This window comes from Neomonachus schauinslandi, chromosome 4 (assembly GCF_002201575.2).
Source record: "Neomonachus schauinslandi chromosome 4, ASM220157v2, whole genome shotgun sequence".
Taxonomy (NCBI): Eukaryota; Metazoa; Chordata; class Mammalia; order Carnivora; family Phocidae; genus Neomonachus; species Neomonachus schauinslandi.
The window spans coordinates 73,986,593-74,004,999 of record NC_058406.1 but is presented as its reverse complement, the minus strand read 5'-3'; the positions used below and the strand labels follow the sequence as shown (position 1 = coordinate 74,004,999).

The 18,407-nt window shown below is 45.9% G+C and overlaps 1 protein-coding gene across 2 annotated transcripts in view; it reads right to left on the bottom strand.

Annotated features, from left to right (window-relative positions):
* LRRC8D (leucine rich repeat containing 8 VRAC subunit D) overlaps positions 1–17,888 on the bottom strand; it is a 115,220-nt gene extending 97,332 nt beyond the window's left edge. The window contains exon 1 of one of the 2 annotated variants that reach the window (XM_021690124.2): positions 17,642–17,888. The gene's annotated coding sequence lies outside the window, so the exon portion shown is untranslated. Of the gene's footprint in view, positions 1–16,739; positions 16,859–17,641 lie in introns of those variants that run through there. The other variant, XM_044914555.1, reaches the window with a different exon arrangement.
* Between the last annotated feature and the right edge of the window lie 519 nt (positions 17,889–18,407).

Here is an 18,407-nt window from a genome sequence, read left to right as displayed (position 1 = left end):
CTCAAAGCAGCAGGTAATGGAGCTAAAACTCACCCTGGGTCTGTTCTTCCTCCTTTTAACTGAAGAGAAACGAGTGGGTGCATCTTGGCTATGGATTTATTATTCTGTGCTATACAACTTTTACTCAGAAGACTCTTACTTTTCAAACACAACTTGTAATGTTCTCTCAGCTGCATCATGTTACTTCATCACCTTGCCAAATTTCTGTAAAGTGTAAAGTATAAACATGTATTTTCCAACAGACCCACTGATTTTTAAACCCTAGCAATGGAAGTCCATACAAATGAGGTTAAATATGCTCTGGGGCTGCAGCTGAACATTATTTTATTTTTTTTTATTTTTTTAAAGATTTTATTTATTTGACAGAGAGAGACACAGCGAGAGAGGGAACACAAGCAGGGGGAGTGGGAGAGGGAGAAGCAGGCTCCCCGCCTAGCAGGGAGCCCGACACGGGACTCGATCCCAGGACCCCGGGATCATGACCTGAGCCGAAGGCAGACGCTTAACAACTGAGCCACCCAGTCGCCCCTGAACATTATTTTATAAAATAATAAATAAGATCCACTAGTCAAACTGTGATGATGAAAAATCTCAATGTATTTTTTCCAAGTTTCCCCTCTCATTCTTCAGTTAGTATGCAAATATATAAGTAAAGTGGGCCACAGTGGCTGATGTGCAGCGATTTAAAGAGCATAAATATGAAAGAGCAAGAAACCACAAAAGTTTGACTAAATGCAAATACCTGTATGCAAGTTAAGAGTATTCAAAATGTTCCTGGCACAAACTGTTAGCAATGGACAGCCTTGGATTATTTACTGACTGTTGATCGTGCTGTGTATTGTGTAGACTAAACACTGTCCTGTTGGACATTTTTCTTTGGAAAGCATGTTTTGTCTATTTATCTTCTGTAGTGGGTATTTCTGCTTCCTTATTAAAAAAAAAATACTTAGGGGCGCCTGGCTGGCTAGTCAGAAGAGCATACGAATCTTGATCTTGGGGTTGTAAGTTTGAACCCCATGTTGGGTATAGAGATTACTTAAAAATAAAATCTTCAAAAAAATTTAATTCTTTTTGGGCACCCGTTTAAAAAATAATCTATTAAAAAATCCAACAAGTTAAAAGGGTTGGCCCCAACAAGTCAAATAAATATAATGTTCACTACCAAGAAAATAATGTTCTTAAAAAGGATTTTAAAAATATATACACATCTGATGGTAGAAAAATATACGAGTTGATAGGAAATACGTCACACACGTCACTGTCTATCGAATATATCAATTCTCAGTGATCTATTATAATGGAATCTTGAAGAAAAAAAGCAATTTGTGAAAAATTTAAGGTGACAAAATCGGATAGTTGATTTTCATTTCCTTTCCTTTGCCTGTAACAGAATGGCTAAGGCAAAGAGCATAAAAGAGTAACAAAATGCCTAGAAAATCCAGAAACATTATTATAAACTTTTGCAAGATTATTCATCAATGTTTAAACTAAACCAAATTCTAACCACTTGACATGTCTTGACTCAATTACTCCTGACAACAACCCTCTGAGGTAGAAATTAGCACTACCTCTGTATCACAGATCAGGAAACAGACGCAGAGATACTAACTTGTCCAAAGTAACACTGTTAGCAAATACCAGAACTTGGGCAGCCTGGCTGGCCATGGAGTCTACTTTTAACCAACACATTTTACTACCAATAAGGCACAACTGGATTGGGCTTGCTTCTTCCAGCATGAAAGGTCATGGTGGAATAGTCCCATGGGGATGGCACAATGGATATGGCAGCTGAAAGGCTTAGAGTTTTTCCTTTTTGCAGCAAAAATGGTTGTAAGTGGTAAGGGATATACAGCCTGCTACATGTTGCTGAAAAAAAAAAAAAGGAATATGGGAAAGAAAGGAAAAGATATTTGTGGAATGGAAAAGCCAGGAAGAAGAGCTGCTTCCTCGCCTTGAGTGGAATCCTGAATTGCAAGGCTCCAGGATCGCCTGGCTACAGCACAACGGAGTTAGCAAGGGAAGGGAATGCAACGAACTCCGTGTACTTTGATCTTCCTGAAGCATTTGATACAGTGTCCCATGAAATCAGGATCACTAAATCAACTGAAACTTATGTGGCAACAAGAACCACACAGGAGTTAAGCAGGCTAGAAAGAAAAACACTGGATATATCTACTAATATGATGAAGGAAAGAACCACAAGGAACAGTGTTCAAAAGTAACTTGGAAATTACTCACACTGTTATAATCAAATGTACACATAGCATCAATTTGGGCGGTGTAAAAGGGCAAATGAGGGCAAGCCAGTTGAATCCGTTAAATTAACAGAGAGGTGAAGAAAAGCGAATTCACTTTCATTTTTGTGCTCCTTTTAATTTTCAGGGAGGGGCTAGGATGTCCAATGGGTACTAACCACCTCTAGACCTGAAATGCCGAGGTTGAGCTAAGTAAAGTAAGCAACGGCAAACTAGATAGCTTTAAAATTTTTGGACCTTAGGTTTGAACTTCAAAAAGCATGATCCTATTATTCCACAAACCATGTAAAGTTCCATGAGAAATAATATTCCTTTCAACAAGAAAACTCTGTTAGCAAAATTCAAAGAAACAAAGGGGCTCAAAGGCTGAATTTGGAGGTCAGATGAAAAAGTCAGTGGTGTATGTATAATCTGGCCCCACTACAAATATGCCACACAAGCAGAAGGTCATGAGAATGGTTTGCAAACACACGGCAGGATAAAGAACAGCGGAGAAGGAAGAGAGAAGAGAGCTAAAACTTGAACTAACATTATTTTTTTAAGCATAAATTATAATTTCTAATTTCTTTAATGTTGAGAAATTGCTTCTCCCTTGGTAGAGCTGCTTGCCTTCCCAGCAGAAATTATACTTTAAATGTCAATAGTTGATTTAGAACTCAAGAAATGGGAGTAAGAGAGGTCTGTAACATTTGGGGAAAAAAATGGCTTAAGGTCAGGCTGGCTCCCAGGAAATGTACAAGTGAGCGGCACCTCATTCAACTCCTAAGAGACTGGACTGAACTGGGAGCCCTGTAGCCTCCAGAACTCACACTCTGAGAGACTGTCGATGAACAGTCACCAAGGAAATCCTACATATGCCCTTACCTTCCAAACAAAGGAAAAAAAGGCAAATTTAACACAAAGCCATAAAGATTAGAGCCGTACTACATTCTAGATATGAATGGGAAAATGATTATCTTCCCCAAGCACTGATTAGTGGCCCCCTCCCATGGTTATCTTTTCCTTTCTTTCCCATATTCCTTTTTTTTTTTTTCAGCAACATGTAGCAGGCTGTATTATTATAATTATCTTCCCCAAGCACTGATTAGTGGCCCCCTCCCATGGTTTAAAAAATTATCCACACAATGACAAACCCATTAGGCTCAGCCCAGACACCCGCCCCTCCACTCAGAAGCACCTACAGGACCCTTTAAACACAATCATCCAGGCCAGGCCCCACCCCGAATCTACACCATCAGAATCACTGCTGGGGGTTAGTGTGTGAATCTGTCCATTTAAGGAACTCCCAGGGGACTCTAAGGTGCAGCCTGGATGGGGAACCTCTGCTGCAGACATTCTACTCCTTTCTTCACTCAACCACCAGAACTGCTGAAGTCAGAGACTGGAACAAATAATGTCTCTTCCCATGAATCGTTAGTGGAATAACCTTCCAACACAATGGAATGAAGTCCAAATTCCTTAGCAGGACACTCCAGGGCCTCTGTAATCTGTCCCAAACTGCTTTGCTGCTATCCTTTCTTCCCACATCTCTCCATCACAGCACCATCTCCAAACACATTACATGCTTCTTTCACGTCTCCAAACCTCGCCACCCCTCAGTCTCCCACCCTTTCTCTACCATCCTTTAAGGCCCTGCTCAAGTTAATTTTCTGAAATGGTTTTTTGTGTGTAAAATCTTCTCTGATCTTTCTTTTTTTTTTTTTTTTAAAGATTTTATTTGAAAGAGAGAGCAAGAGAGAGAGCACGAGCCGGTGAGGGTCAGAGGGAGAAGCAGACCCACCGCCAAGCAGGGAGCCCAATGTGGGGGGGAGGGGCTTGATCCCAGGACCCCAGGATCATGACCTGAGCCAAAGACAGATGCTTAACTGACTGAGCCACCCAGGCGCCCCTTCTCTGATCTTTCCAGTCAAAAATCAGTTCTCTCCTTCCTCTAAGCAAATGTCCAAAAAACAGGAGCTACCATACACTGCACGCTGTGCTGAATTACACTAAACTGTTCGCATGCTGAGAGCAGGGGCATACGTAACTCATGTTTTATGCTGTGGATGAGGGACAGATCCAGGTTCAAAGTGTAGTTCCTCCAGGTACTTACTAGCACTGCAATCCTTGGTAGGTTATTTAAACACATTGTGCCTCAATTTTGTTATCTTTGAAATGGAACAATGACAAATGATACCTTCATGACTGAAGTGAAGATGAAGCATAAAAAAATGTTTGGCTCAATATGGACCAGCTAAAAATTCACCAAGAGGACAGCTTTTCCTTATTGTTTATTATTAATTTGTGTTTCCTATGCTACAGGAATGTACTCCGAGACCCAGTGCTCAAAAAGCATTTGCTGTCAAAGTAATAAGCAATGATTTCTCAATGCCCTTTCTCCTTACCCAATTTTGTTCTGTCATGAAGCGTATTTCATAGTATTTCTTTCTTTTTTTTTTTTAAAAGATTTTATTTATTTATTTGAGACAGAGAGAATGAGAGAGAGAGAGCACATGAGAGGGGGGAGGGTCAGAGGGAGAAGCAGACTCCCTGCTGAGCAGGGAGCCCGATGTGGGACTCGATCCTGGGACTCCAGGATCATGACCTGAGCCGAAGGCAGTCGCTTAACCAACTGAGCCACCCAGGCGCCCTATTTCATAGTATTTCTAATGACAAGTCATCCCTTCCTCCCCCTTTGTTTCCTTCAAAAGTCACTGTACAAAATTCTAATGAACAAGCCCTGTCAGTGTCCCTCCTACTCCAGCCTGACCTTGTGCTCCGAACTACAGTCACTGCCTACAGCCAGTGTCTCTGCCCAGAGAATCGCCTGCTTCACCCTTACAACAAACGGCACTTTGTAGGCAAACTGGAGGCGAGCCCAAAGTAGGAGGGGGAAAAGCCAAGGAAAAGGAAAGTTTGGGCCAGAAACTGAGTTGACACCCACACGATCGTCCACACTGTAACACAGGTAAGGAGAGAACAGGAAAGGAAAGACGTTCAAATCAACACAAACCCTCCCGAGCACTCCCAAAGCATCCCCCCCCCCCCCGCTCACCGATGGACAATGACTTCCAGGGTTCACGAAGGCCACGCTGGTCCCCTCACTGCCTAACACACATGGCTACTGTTGTTGACAAACAACTGTCCTGTATAATTGGACCTGCTCTTTCTCAAAGCAGTCATCCTGCCGTTACTATCCCCTCCATCGTTCCCGTGGAGATGAAACCCAATGAAACCCAACGTGAAATAAATCCAAGGCCCCACAGGCAGCAGAAGCCGGGGCCACCACCAGATCTCAAGTCCTCAAGCCCCAGATCCATGGTCCTCCCTCCCACTACCTTACATTAAGTGTGAAAAGCAATTTTCAAAATGTTCTCAGAAACATTCCAAATCCACTAGTTGCAAAGGTAAAGGTAAAACCGTTTTGTGCTCTTTTTAAAAACAATTCTGGTGAGGGCTGTCAGCAGCAGCGAGGCCCCAGCAGCAGCCCTGAGGAGGGTCTGTGCAGTATGCCAGCATGCCGTTCCAGGAAGATCTGCAGCTTTCTCTTCCTGGATGGAAACTGTCTCCTGACAACTCTGTTCATTCAGTTTGGGGAGGAGCGACTGGGGAAGGAGCAAAATTGTCATTCTTTTTTCAAATCCAATCTCGATCCTGAGTTTAAAGCCGAGGTAACGTGGGAAGCAAATCTGTGATCCTTGCTGTGCGAGAGCGTGAGAGGCAATAATGCAGTCCTCAAAAGCACGGATCCTGAAGCCACTGAGGGCCCGGGTTCTGACCATCACTGCTCTGCCACTGCCAGTATATGGCCCTGAGTCCCTCAGCTGCTCAAGGTCATGGGGAAGTGCAGCCAGACTGCGGAACTGGGCCTCAGTGTCCCAGGCTACACAGCACGGAGGTGGAGCAAATGAGCTACTCCATGCGAAGTGCTCCAAACAGTGCCCAGCACGTGTGATACTACGTAAATGTTTCCTATTATTATTTCCAGAATGGAACTGGTCTCTAAGATCGTGTTTGTCAAGTGTATTTTATAAGAAGGTTCAAGAAGACTTCTCGTATAAATTTATCCGTAATGCCCCAAACCAGGACAAAGATTATTTACAAGTTTCACTTCCTGGTAGGATCTTCCAGGATTTCCATCTGTGGACTAGAGTCCCTGGAAGAACAAACAGTGGAATGTGAAGAATTCTTCTTCTTCCCGGCAATAGAGCAAGGAAATCTGCACCCATTCTCTCAATACTGCAAACCGGCTTCCATAATGAAAAAAAAAAAAAAAAAAACCCAAAACTCAAAGACCTTCATTGCATTAAACTAACTAATGTGGCGGGGCACATTTTTAAAAATGCAGTTTTTATTCTGAAAGCAATCAAAGCATTAAAAATTTTAAAGTTACACCAGCTGAGAGGGACAAGGGATGACAGTCCCAGGGACTGGAATAAAACCTGCTGATGAATCAAAAGATTTCTTTCCCAGAAAATGCTGAAATTCCAGGAACAATGTGCTATACTTGGGATGATTAAGAGAACAATGCTCTTAAAAAATCCCCTCTCAGGCTAGGAGTCTAGCCTCAGCTCCTAACAGAGATCTGCTCAAGGATCACCTCTCCTCCTCTCAGAGGGGGCATCTGTACGACACATTCTTCGGAAGCGATGGCAGGCTCTTCCCCAGGGGAGCAGATACAACTGACAGCAGCACTAGTCGGGTCACAGTACAGGTCTGAGGTCGTGCCCTGCACAGGGGCGCCCCGCCAGGGAGCAGGGGCAGAAACCCAGCCCCCGCTGTTCCCCGACTGGGCAGCTGTCAGCGTGCTGCCGCTGACTTCACACTAAGGGACTGTGGGGGCTGCTCCAAGTCGTGCTGAGCACACAAGCCCTCCACGAGCGAAACAAGCTGGAGTCCAGAGCCCTGGGGGAGCTGGGGGCTGCCGGGCATACCCCCTAGGACGCCGCTGTGGTTTGTCCTCCAACAATAGCCAACTTTCTGCAGGGCAGACATTGGCCAGCTCTCCTGGTTTCCTTTTGGTTATCAGCTGCTCTGTGGTCTCTTCTTTTCCTGCCTCTGTATTCTCCTTTCTGATGGGAACTCTTTCCCTTCCTTTCCACTCCAATTCTCCTTTTGCAAAAGCCACAACACAAATTAATGCGCACCCATGAGGAATGGCAAAATAATGGCACTCTGCCCACTCACATAGATTCTACACTACTTCCAAATATTTATCGGGTCACAATTTTCCCTTTCTCATGTAAGGGCTCTTCTGGTCTCTCCTCTCTTCTCTATTACCCCCAAAATCACTTTTGAGATGTAAATAAATGCTCCTCTTCCCTTATCTTCAGAGGGTAGATGATCTTGCTTCACCTCCAAGTGGCGCTTACCCCTCATTCTCTACTCCTGGGCCCACCTGCCCCTTTGCCCCATACCCGCATCATCTTGGCCTCACTGCTTCATTCCCAAACTACATGTTTCTCCCTGAATCTCTTACTCCTCAAACAAGACAACCCTTCAAATGCATTCACTCCAGATATAACAAATTTAAAGGGCAGAAATTGTTACAAGTATGGGGCTTTTGTTGTTGTTGTTTTTCTGCTTTGTGTGTGTACTGGGGGGGGGGGGGGGAACGGTGCTCGGAACAATGAAATCAAGTTTTGATCTGTTTCCATTTAAACTGATTGTCAAAGTGTATTGTGCTTTTATTCACATCCCTTGCTTCTGTTTACCTGGCCACTAAGGGCTATCTATCTCTAAGGGCCTAAGCTTGCAGGCTGTATCCAGCCCACAAAGCCATTTTGTTTGGTCTGCAGGAAGTTCTTATTTAAAATGTTGAGCTAGCCAATCTTTTAAAATCAGGAGATTTTAAAGTAATAATCCAGATTTCTGGCTTACAGTGAAAAATCAGAAGATCTGGCAAGACTTGCCCACATTCCCATATGGCAACAATTGGCTGCTGAACAGATCAGCTAAACAGAGCCCCTTTAGACAGACCTGCACTTTCTAGTTCAGCCCAGGTCCACCCCACCCCCTCCTGTTCACCCTACCCTGAGGCTGAGGACAAGCCGCCACAAATCATCTTCGGAGAGGTGGAGAGGCGTACTTCAGGCAGGGCCTGGTATGTGCTTGAGAACCCAGGGCAAGGCTGGCCTCCAACTCTAAGGCTCCCTCTGGTTAGTGCAGAAACTGCAGATACAATTACAAAGTTTGGGCTTCATACAGAATTTGCCACATACAAATAATGTGTAAGGAAAAGAACTAAGAGGGAAGGAAAACGTACCATAATAGAAAGACATCTGAAAAGAACTAGGTTAAAGAGAGAGAAAAGCATCCCTCCCTCCCTGGTGGGGTGTGTGCATGGGATGGGGGTGCGTTCGTGCAAGCTGTGTTAACACTGCAGACCATCTCCTGATCTGTACTTTATTATTAGCTGAATGTTAGTGTGAAAAATAAAACCGCTGAAGTAGAAATTCTAACAGAATGAATTTAATCCCCTGAAATGATTATACTTGAGTAGAACACATCTACAAATGGAGTATATATATATATGTGATACAGATATATGGATATTGATTTGACTCGTTGTTTAGTGGACATAGATAGGATTATTTATTGTTTCACTGCAGATGTTTGCTATGGCATTAGTTTAGCAAGCACTTGGACGTAACACCTTACAAACACGAGCTACGTCTGTATCTATTTATGGACAGCAACCACTGTAAGGTCACATCTCCTGAGGAGGAGTTTCCTCCTTCGACGTATTCTACTACCTTTGGCACTCCATCACCAACACTGAGGACAAGAGACCAGGCCTAGAGAAGTCACCACAACAAGTGATTTTAAAATACCCTCTCAGTTCTAGGATAAACTTACCCTCAAGTGGTTTTACTCTGATTGGTACTTTTGAAAATGCTGTGCGCTGGCGAGAACACAGGCCTGGAAGCCAGGAGACCCAGGTACCACTACAATCCCCTCTTCACAGCTTGTGTTCACAGGTTCAGATCTGATCCCTGAATGAGGAACACGAGCCAGACAGGTTGGAAGGTCCCTCTCCACACCTCAAAATCCCATTCTCTTATTTGTTTTTTTTGGCAAGAATATGAATAGGTATCATAAAATGAATACAAAGCAATACAAGAGAAATGAGAACAGCAGATAAGAGAACAGGCTTTGAAATGACAAGTGTAGTTTCAAATTCTACCTCCACCACCTCTGGTTTTTTTGCAAACCACATAACCTCTCAAGCCTCAGTTACCTCATCTGTAAGATGGGAGTAGTCTACTTTCCACTCAGGATTGCTTTGAGGATTGAATGAGAATGCATGTAAATTCCAGGGCATAGGCTTGGACAATCAGGAAATGCCTAATAAATAGTTATTAGCATTAATTTGGGGTATTCCACAAATCGTCCAATTGCTTCTTGAGCAGTTAAGTTAAAAAAGAAAATTAGCTATATCTGATAATAAATTGATTTTTAAAGCTTATTCAGTTGGGTAGCATCATGGAGACCATTTTCCAAAGAATTTTAATTTTCAAATACTTCTTAGAACTAAGCTTGGAACAATCAGTGACGAGAATTCTGACTGACGGTACTTCATACCCGATGTGATGGGCATGAATCTGTCCTGTCTCCATTGCATGAGATCTGGAGAGGCAGCTCTTGGGTGATCAACATCCTTCAGCAGGAATGGCTGTCTTGCACTTCCTTTCTTCTCCTGCTTTGTAGAATTCATTGCAGTGTTGGTGATCTGTTGACGCGGAGACTTAGCAAAGGAATTTATGGGTTGCTGGGGAAGTGAAGCCTTCTCTGGCAATGTTCCTAACTGTTACCAGCAAGCAGAAGAGGAAAGTAAAAAGGGTTTTAAGAAATGTTCATAATGGAATCTAACGTTGACATGCATGAGCCCTGCCCAGCAGCAGGTGTCCACAAGAGGATATGGACATCTTGAAAACCTCAGAGCAGTGGTCATTCCAGACTTGATTTCAGACTAGTAAAATCTGAAAGGAAGACTGTCATAAAATTGCCAGGGCTTAGGTGACCAAGAAATGACCTGAAAAACTAAACCATCACCATCCTTCACAAGAGGAAAAACAATAATACCTCAAAGTAGGAAGAACCCAAGATTTTCTTTTAAAAGACCTTTTAAACAGAATAAACTCAGCATTAAAATCAAAACTGAAAAGCTTGCCACATTGTCTCCCTTCTTTTCTTTCGCCCTAGGTTGGGGAACTGTCACCATGGACCCCCTCTGGAATGGCCTTCCAGTTGGCCCCATTATGCCACCCGGTCGGGGATGCAGCACCTCATGGAAGCACGAAGGGCCACACTGTGAACCATCCAGTGTCTTGGTCATCACCTTCCAAGGATACAGATGTATCCTTAGAGCTCCATGTTTGTCTTAGTAACTAATTGTGAGCCTGTCAGCCACAAATGTTTCAAAACCTTTTTGAGAGTGTCTTCAGTCAGTACCCAGCCTTTGTGTAGGCTCTGTAAGACAGTGGTTCTGTCTCAGCTCTACATATGGAATCACTTGGGGGCAGAGAGAGCTCTTTTCTTTTTCCTTTTTTCTTTTTTTTTTTAAGATTTTATTTATTTATTTGACAGAGAGAGAGACAGCGAGAGAGGGAACACAAGCAGAGGAAGTGGGAGAGGGAGAAGCAGGCTTCCCGCTGAGCAGGGAGCCTGATGCGGGGCTCGATCCCAGGACCCTGGGACCATGACCTGAGCCAAAGGCAGACGCTCAACAACTGAGCCACCCAGGCGCCCCGAGAGAGAGCTCTTTTCAAAATGAAACTCCACTCCCAGAGATTTTGATTCAACCTAGGGCTCAAGTAACTTTAAAATATTCCCCAGGCTGACTTGGATGAGAGCCAGGCAGGGCTGAGGAAAACTGGTGCTGTATTTTTTTTTTTGCCTTCACCCTGAATTTAGGTATTACAAAACTGTCAGGTACACCTCTTCGGGCTTTCCTTCAGGGGACAAACATGAACGGAGGGCCTGCCATGTGCCAGGAACTAGGAAATCAGTGGAGAACAAGACAGACACACCCCTGCCCTCACCAGGCGGACAGGGTACCGGAGCAACAGACAAGGAGGCGGGCAACCGAAATACCACTTTCAGGCTTCCTGGGATGAGGTGAACATTCCAGATTCCTCCATCCTTACCCTTGTGGTTTCATGGGTTTCAATAACATCTCCCGACGATCTTCTTTCCAGATACTAAAAATCCCAATATTTTTATCAGAAAAGCAGACGGGCAAGGCCCTGTCCTTGTGGAACCTCCATTCTAGCAGGAATGCCTAAATTTTCTAGGTACCATTACATTGGTTGCCCCAACTCCAGGGTCTTTCCTAAAGTCAGGTGCCCCAGCTTTGAACAAAGCACAGTGGAAACTCAAATAAGATTGTTTTGTTTGGTTTCCACAATCTTTTTTTTTTCCCCAAAATCTTTTTGATGGAGCTTAGCGTTTCCTGTCTTTTTTAATCTGCAAGAGCAAGTTGGGACAACACTGTGAAAGTGTTTTTGAAGTCCTTTCCTGGGTCTTGCCACCAAAACACCACCCTCTGACAGTTCCATAATTTCTCTCTTAGTACCTGACCTCCTATTGCCCAGAGAAACTCACCTGCAAATCTTCTGATGACTCACATATCCTAATACGGTTGCCCTGGAGTAAATCCCCATTGGTTAGTTATTTCATAATTCAGAAGAGCTTGCTGTCATCTGTAAACCTAGAAATTCCACTGTGTGCTCCTTCTTTTGGATCAATTATGTAAATAAGGCCTGGGGGACCCACTGTTTACACATCTCCAAGCAGAGGAGAAATCTTTATCCTAGCCTTTATTTGTGGTCTTTAAGGCTGATGAATTCTAATGCCTGCTCTGTCACTTCATGTGTAAGCTACAGCTAGTCACATCACCTCCCTGGGCCTCGATTTTCTCATCTACGGAATTCGAGTGTTGATACCTTCTATAAAATTCTACCTTTCTGGTCAAATAGTACATCACATCCTTAATTCCAAGGTGACTTCAAGTTTGATACAGCCCTTAAAAGTATAAAAGGACAATACCTGGGGGTTTTCCAATATTTTCCCCCCTCAAGAAATCTCATACCTTCACAAAACATCCCTTCTCTCAGGAAAATCCCTCATCTCCAGAGGACATGGACAGGTGTCCCACGTGGACGAGAACGGAAGGGAGAGCAAAGGGACTGACCATCTGGACAGACAACACACCAGCAGGGTATCAGGGCACAATGGACATTCCTAACAAAGAAGGTGCACACGTTAGCTGTGAGATCTGTAATTTTGTTCTAGGGCTCTCAACGATGTCAGATGGCTACCACCCCAAACAAATAATTTATTTAAATCTAGTTTGTTGAATAGATCTAGAACATTTAGGGAACTTGGCACTAAGTTCTTTCTGAACTGCCTGCTTCAAAAAACATCTAAGCATGGTGATTTCCTAATGTCATTTCAGAGATGACATGTGAAATCTGGTAAGTATGAAATTATACCAATGACAAGCTAAATCCCAATTCTGGGGGAAAAGGCTTGTTTCTAAGCCCCAATCCTCTCTCCTTCCCCAAATATAAAGCTGTCACTAATGAAGTATTTTGGGCGTACTAACAAAAAGAAAACGAAAAAAAAGCTTGGGCCAAGTGGGAATCAAGTTCATACGTGTTTTTTTCAGTACCACTTATCCTATTTACCTCTTCACAAATTTCAAAAGCAACTCTGATCTGGCAAGCTTCAGATTTACACAGAACATTAGAAATTCTCTTCCAGATGTCTAAACAGTATTACAAAGACCCCAGAGGATGGAGTACTAATTTCAGAAGCTTGCAACAGACTCAAATAATTTCAAAAGGGCATCACAGGTGCAAACATTTGCAAAAGCTAAATACAATGTAGTTTGACCACAAACACAGATTTCTCAGAAGCCCCTAAACTAAAGGCCAGCCAACCCTTGGAATTCACCTCCATCACTCAGCACCCCAGGTCCGGAATGGGACTAACAGTGCCAAACTACTGGATTGTGTGCAGTATTAATACAGGCGGCTACAAAGCTTTTGGCTAAGTCATCCTCTACTCCTCTCTCATAGGATTAGAAGGCAGAAGCAAGATTTTAAAATCTCAAAAGACCTTAAGACTGGACCAAAATAAATAGGATAGCACTGAACATGGACAAAAACAAACCAAAAAACTTCCATTCGATTTCACACACATACAAAGATCTGCCCAATGAATACAAGGATGTAGCAGCTCGTACAAGAAATATCTGGATGTTCTGACTGGACAGAACCTATACATGGATCTGTGCTAGCTACATGCTATTTTTTTTTTAAGGCAGTTTTTTAAGTTTAAATTGCAGTAAATAGATGCTTATGCCTTGGTTTCAGGAAACAGCTGTCCTACTGTACTCTTTGTTGACCAGAACACATCTCAATTACCGTATTCAATTCCAGACACTGTTACTCTCCATGTGAGATGCTGACAAAGAAGACATCTACAAACCATGTCCCACACAGGATTATGAAAAGAAGTGGACTATTTTGCACCAAGAACAGGGGAAGGATACATCATACTTTCTTTGTGAAAGATGTCAAAGGGCTGTCCTATTGATGTGGGAAGTTCCCAGGAGGCAGTCTTCAGCTCAAATAATAATCATACATAGTTCAAAGATACAACGACATGTCTTCATAAGTACAGAGTTCCCTGTTTCTGGGGGTGTCTAAATAGAGGCTGCCTAGCAAGTGCAAGAATTTACTAAAGAAGTTAGACCAGGACCTCTCTACAATTCCAATTCTGATTCCATGATTTCCCACCTGCCCAATATTATACTGGCCTGCTGGCTCATCTGCCACAATCTCTTGAAAACGCCCTTTTCTTCTGATTAGGTTTTGCCCAGATCCTAATCACTTCAGGCCTGAGCACAGCAGAAGTCTCCTAGATTGGCTTCCCAACCTTGACGTCCCTCCTCATGTGTCAAGAACCACCTCCTTCAAGGCCTATTCTGAGATGTAACTTCACTTCACAGTGACCTTTCTGGTTACTGTCTAGAGCAGGATTTCTCAACCCTGGCACTACCGACATTTTTGCCAGGATAATTCTTTGTTGTGGGGGCTGTCCCGGGCATGGCAGGAGGAATGCTGAGCAGGATCCCTGGCTTCTATCCACTAGATGTCAGTAGGACCTGCCTCCCAGCTATGACCAAAATAATGTCTCCAGACATTGCCAAATGTTTGCTGGGAGGCAAAATCACCCCTTGTTGAGAACCACTCTTCTTGAGGCAAATGATTAACACCACTGACCCGTGGTTCAAGTTTTCCACTAACTAGATTCCCCCTACCTTCATCAGTCATGGTCTCTGCTCCAGCCAGGCAAACCTACTTACTATCTCTGACTTGTGACAAAGCTCACTGCTTCCCCTAACACATGCTCCTTCCCTTTTTCCCAAAGCCCACAACACTTTCCTCTGGCTCCAAAAACACTTTCCATTTCAGTATTCCTTGACCTTTGAAAAAAATGTAATCCTTTGCAGCTTGTGGTGTCCTCACCCATACCTGTCTTACCGGCCCTCTATCTGTACACGAATCCTCTCCTTCCTCGTTAAGGAACCACAGCATCCACTCTGGTTCTCTGCTTGCTGCTAGCACTCAGTAAATCCTGATTGGTATTTCTTAGAATGTCAAACATCAGCTCCAATTACACGTGGAAAATATGTGAAATCCCTTACCAACTACCATTTCAAGAATGTATGAGATCATGAGTATACAGTTTGAACAAAAGTTTGACTTCTTCATACGTAGTGCCAATCCACCTACATGACTGGGATTGAACCAAGTCTAACTTCCATCATATAGCTACCGAAACAATTTAGCTACTGGGACAAGACAAACACATCAAAATTTTGTAAAATTAATCAAAAAAGCTCAGCACAATGTAAAAGTTAAGGGGGAAAGGGCAAGTTCTGACCAAGTTTTTTGTTTTTTTTTTTAAAGATTTTATTTATTTGACAGAGAGAGACACAGCCAGAGAGGGAACACAGCAGGGGGAGTGGGAGAAGCAGGCTCCCCAGGGAGCAGGGAAGCCCGACATAACCTGAGCTGAAGGCAGACGCTTAATGACTGAGCCACCCAGTCGCCCCTCTGACCAAGTTTTTAAAAATTCTGTAAACCTTGGCAAGAAGGAAAAGATGTGACTATGGCTCCATACTCCCCCCCCCCGCCCTCCGTTCAATGCATCACCAACTACTCAACATGGTAACGGAAGAGACTGGGGGACTGGGTCATCTAAGGACAGTCTCCTTTTCCACCTGCTAATGTGTTAAGTTTTAATCAACAAAGTACACACACACCCTCAATAAAAATGAGACAAATCTAAGATAAAATGTTCAAATATATAAATAAACCATGCCAATTCAATATTTAGAATTTTTTTTTCCAGCTCCATGTTTTAACTAATCGTTTTATGGGAGGCTCCCTACCTAACCTATAGAGATCAAACACTCCAAATCAACTTTGCTGGATCCTTACTTTAACTCATCTCAGGATCTTTCCTCTCTCTTGCTTTGGCATCTTAACAGGGTTTTAGTCAACTGATGTGGAAGGCAGGAGAAGCGACAACTCTACTCCTCTCCTAGCTGATGGTAGGTGTTTGGTTAGTATTTTGCGGACAGTAAAAAGAAATGTTGTCTAAAGACCTCATTTACTGGTTATGGTGCAGGATTCTTCCCATAGGTCAGTAAAAAGCAGAGGTCCCAGAAACTTTGGTGAGGAAGGTCTGAATCACTGCCATCCTTGGCACTCGGAAGTGCCCTTTGGTTGTTCATGAGGTAAACAGCCCTCACCATTACTGCAGACAAGAATTCCTTGCCTGTGCAGACTCTTTCAAAGTCCAGCACAGAACACAAAATAGGTGCTCAATAAACGCTGCCTGGCTGGAATTTTATCATCAAAGCTAAGGAGGGACGCCTGGGTGGCTCAGTCCGTTAAGCCTCTGCCTCAGGTCCTGATCCCAGGGTCCTGGGATAGAGTCCTGCATCCGGCTCCCTACTCGGTGGGGAGTCTGCTTCTCCCTCTGCCTGCAACTCCCCCTGCTTGTGCTGTCTCTCTGACAAATAAATAAATAAATAAAATCTTAAAAAAAAAAAAAAAAAAGCTAAGGAAAGCTTCCAGAAGTTAGCTCTCTTTACTCCTGTATCTCCTTCAAAATAGGTCCTCATAGCTTTCTCTGCTCAACAAGAAATATTTTTCAAATTCAAGGAAGAGGAACGGAGGAAATCTGCAAAGCAGAGGGAACCATGTAGGAGTCCAAGTAGCTCAAGTTGGGCCCCACGGTTGGCTAGGGCCCCCCAGTACCTATTCTCCATCTTTCTGCCTACCTCTTCAGTACTTGCTCCCACTCACCTTTGCGTTTCTTTCTTTTCCTGAAGCCCTACCTCCCCACCTTCTGCCACACAACCCCCCAAGTGCGTGCCCGTTGGGACCGCAAATCCCCTCTTCCGCTACAGCAGGGACCTACCTCTCCTCCCTCGAACCTGCAGCAGCTCTTCTTCACTGTGGCTGGCTTTTTAAAAAACACAAAACGCAAAACAAAAGCCCGCCTAAAGCCAAAACCCTAATTTCTTTATCGCTAAAGGATACCCCAAATTAGGGGGGACATTAAGAGGAAGGCCTCTATCAACCCTCCAGGAAGCAACTTCCCCCAATCCTCCTTCCCAAGCCCCTGGCCAGGATAGGAGCAGAAGTCCCTTTCCCAAGTGCCCACGCCTTCAAACAAGCTAGAAGCGGATTATACCGGTACCCAACCCGGAGATGGCCCGCGGCGGGCAGGGTGCACCTGCGGGCCCCCAGCTCCCTCCCTCCCGCTCGGGGGGCGGGGCGCGGCCCTCATTCCCCGCCCAACCCACCCGGCGCGGGAAGCGGGCGAGGGGGAGGCGTTTCTGGAGAAGTTAAAGGGCTCACCTTCTGGGCTCCCGGCCAGCAAGGCCAGACACCAAACGCCCACCTCCGAGAGGAATCAGCGGAGCCGAAACCGGGTCTCCCCGCCCTCCCGACTGCGTGGACGGGGGCGAGAGGAGGGAGCGCGCACGAGGGGGAGCCGGAGGAAGGCAGTCCGCACTCTCCCCTCCCAGGGCCCACCGCCGCCGGCGCAGGCGTCGGCGGCGCCCGCAGCTCCAGCTGCTCCGAGCGGCACAATCTTCCGGGCCCGGGCGGTCGCAGACGGGAGACCAGCGCAGCCCCGCGCGCCGCCCGCATCCCCCCCCGGCCCCCGCCCCTCGCGGCGAGTTCCCGGCAGCAGCCTCAGCTCCCACCGCGGGGCCGGACGCCTGCGCCGGGAAAGGGGCGCGCTTCGCCTCCGGGGCGGCTCCCACCTGCGCGGCCCCGGCCCACTGCCCCGGCCCCGGAGAGGCGCGCACCAACCTTGGGGGGCAGCCCGGGCAGCTTGGCCGCCGAGCCACGGCTTATGCTGAGGCGGGAGGTGGCGGCATCACCTGCGGCGGGCGGCGGCTGCACCGGGACGCGCCGGGGCGGCGAAGGCGCGCGGCGCCCTGGACCCTGCTCCCGAGGCCCCGCCCGCGGCTGCCACCTCGAAGCGCGGCGGAGGAGCCGGGGCACCACGGGCGGCGGCAGCGGCGGCGACGGGAGCAGCAGCACATGACTCTGTAACGGGGGGAATTAGACAAAGCGTAACATGGACTCCGGGCCCGTGCAGGCGCTGCAGCTCCGGGACCAACCGCAGCCAGCGAGCGCCGCGACTGGCCCGGCCGCAGCCAATGGGGCGGGCTCGGGCCTCCATGTGACGGCAAGCACTTTCCCCCGGCCGCACGGCCGCACGGCCGCACCCGCAGCGGGCCGGGCTCACCGGCGGCGGCTGCCTGGCCAGTTAGGTGGCCCAGGGTCGGGGACTGGCGGCGAGAGGCTGCCAGAGGCCGGGCAGGTGCATGGGGCGGGGATGATCGCCGGTCACCGAAAGACTTACCTGTCAAACGTCTACCTGAACAGGGCGCCGTGCCAGGCAGCCGCTGTCGCCTGGCGGGAGCGGGGCAAGGTCAGCAACCTTCGCCCTTCCTGGGTCTTTACTTTTGACTAAAACTCTGATATTAAGACGTAGGGAGAAATGCCATGAAGTGGTAGGGGGACATTTGCGTAAGTCATTTAAGCAGTTTCCAACCCAAGGAGAAAGTCC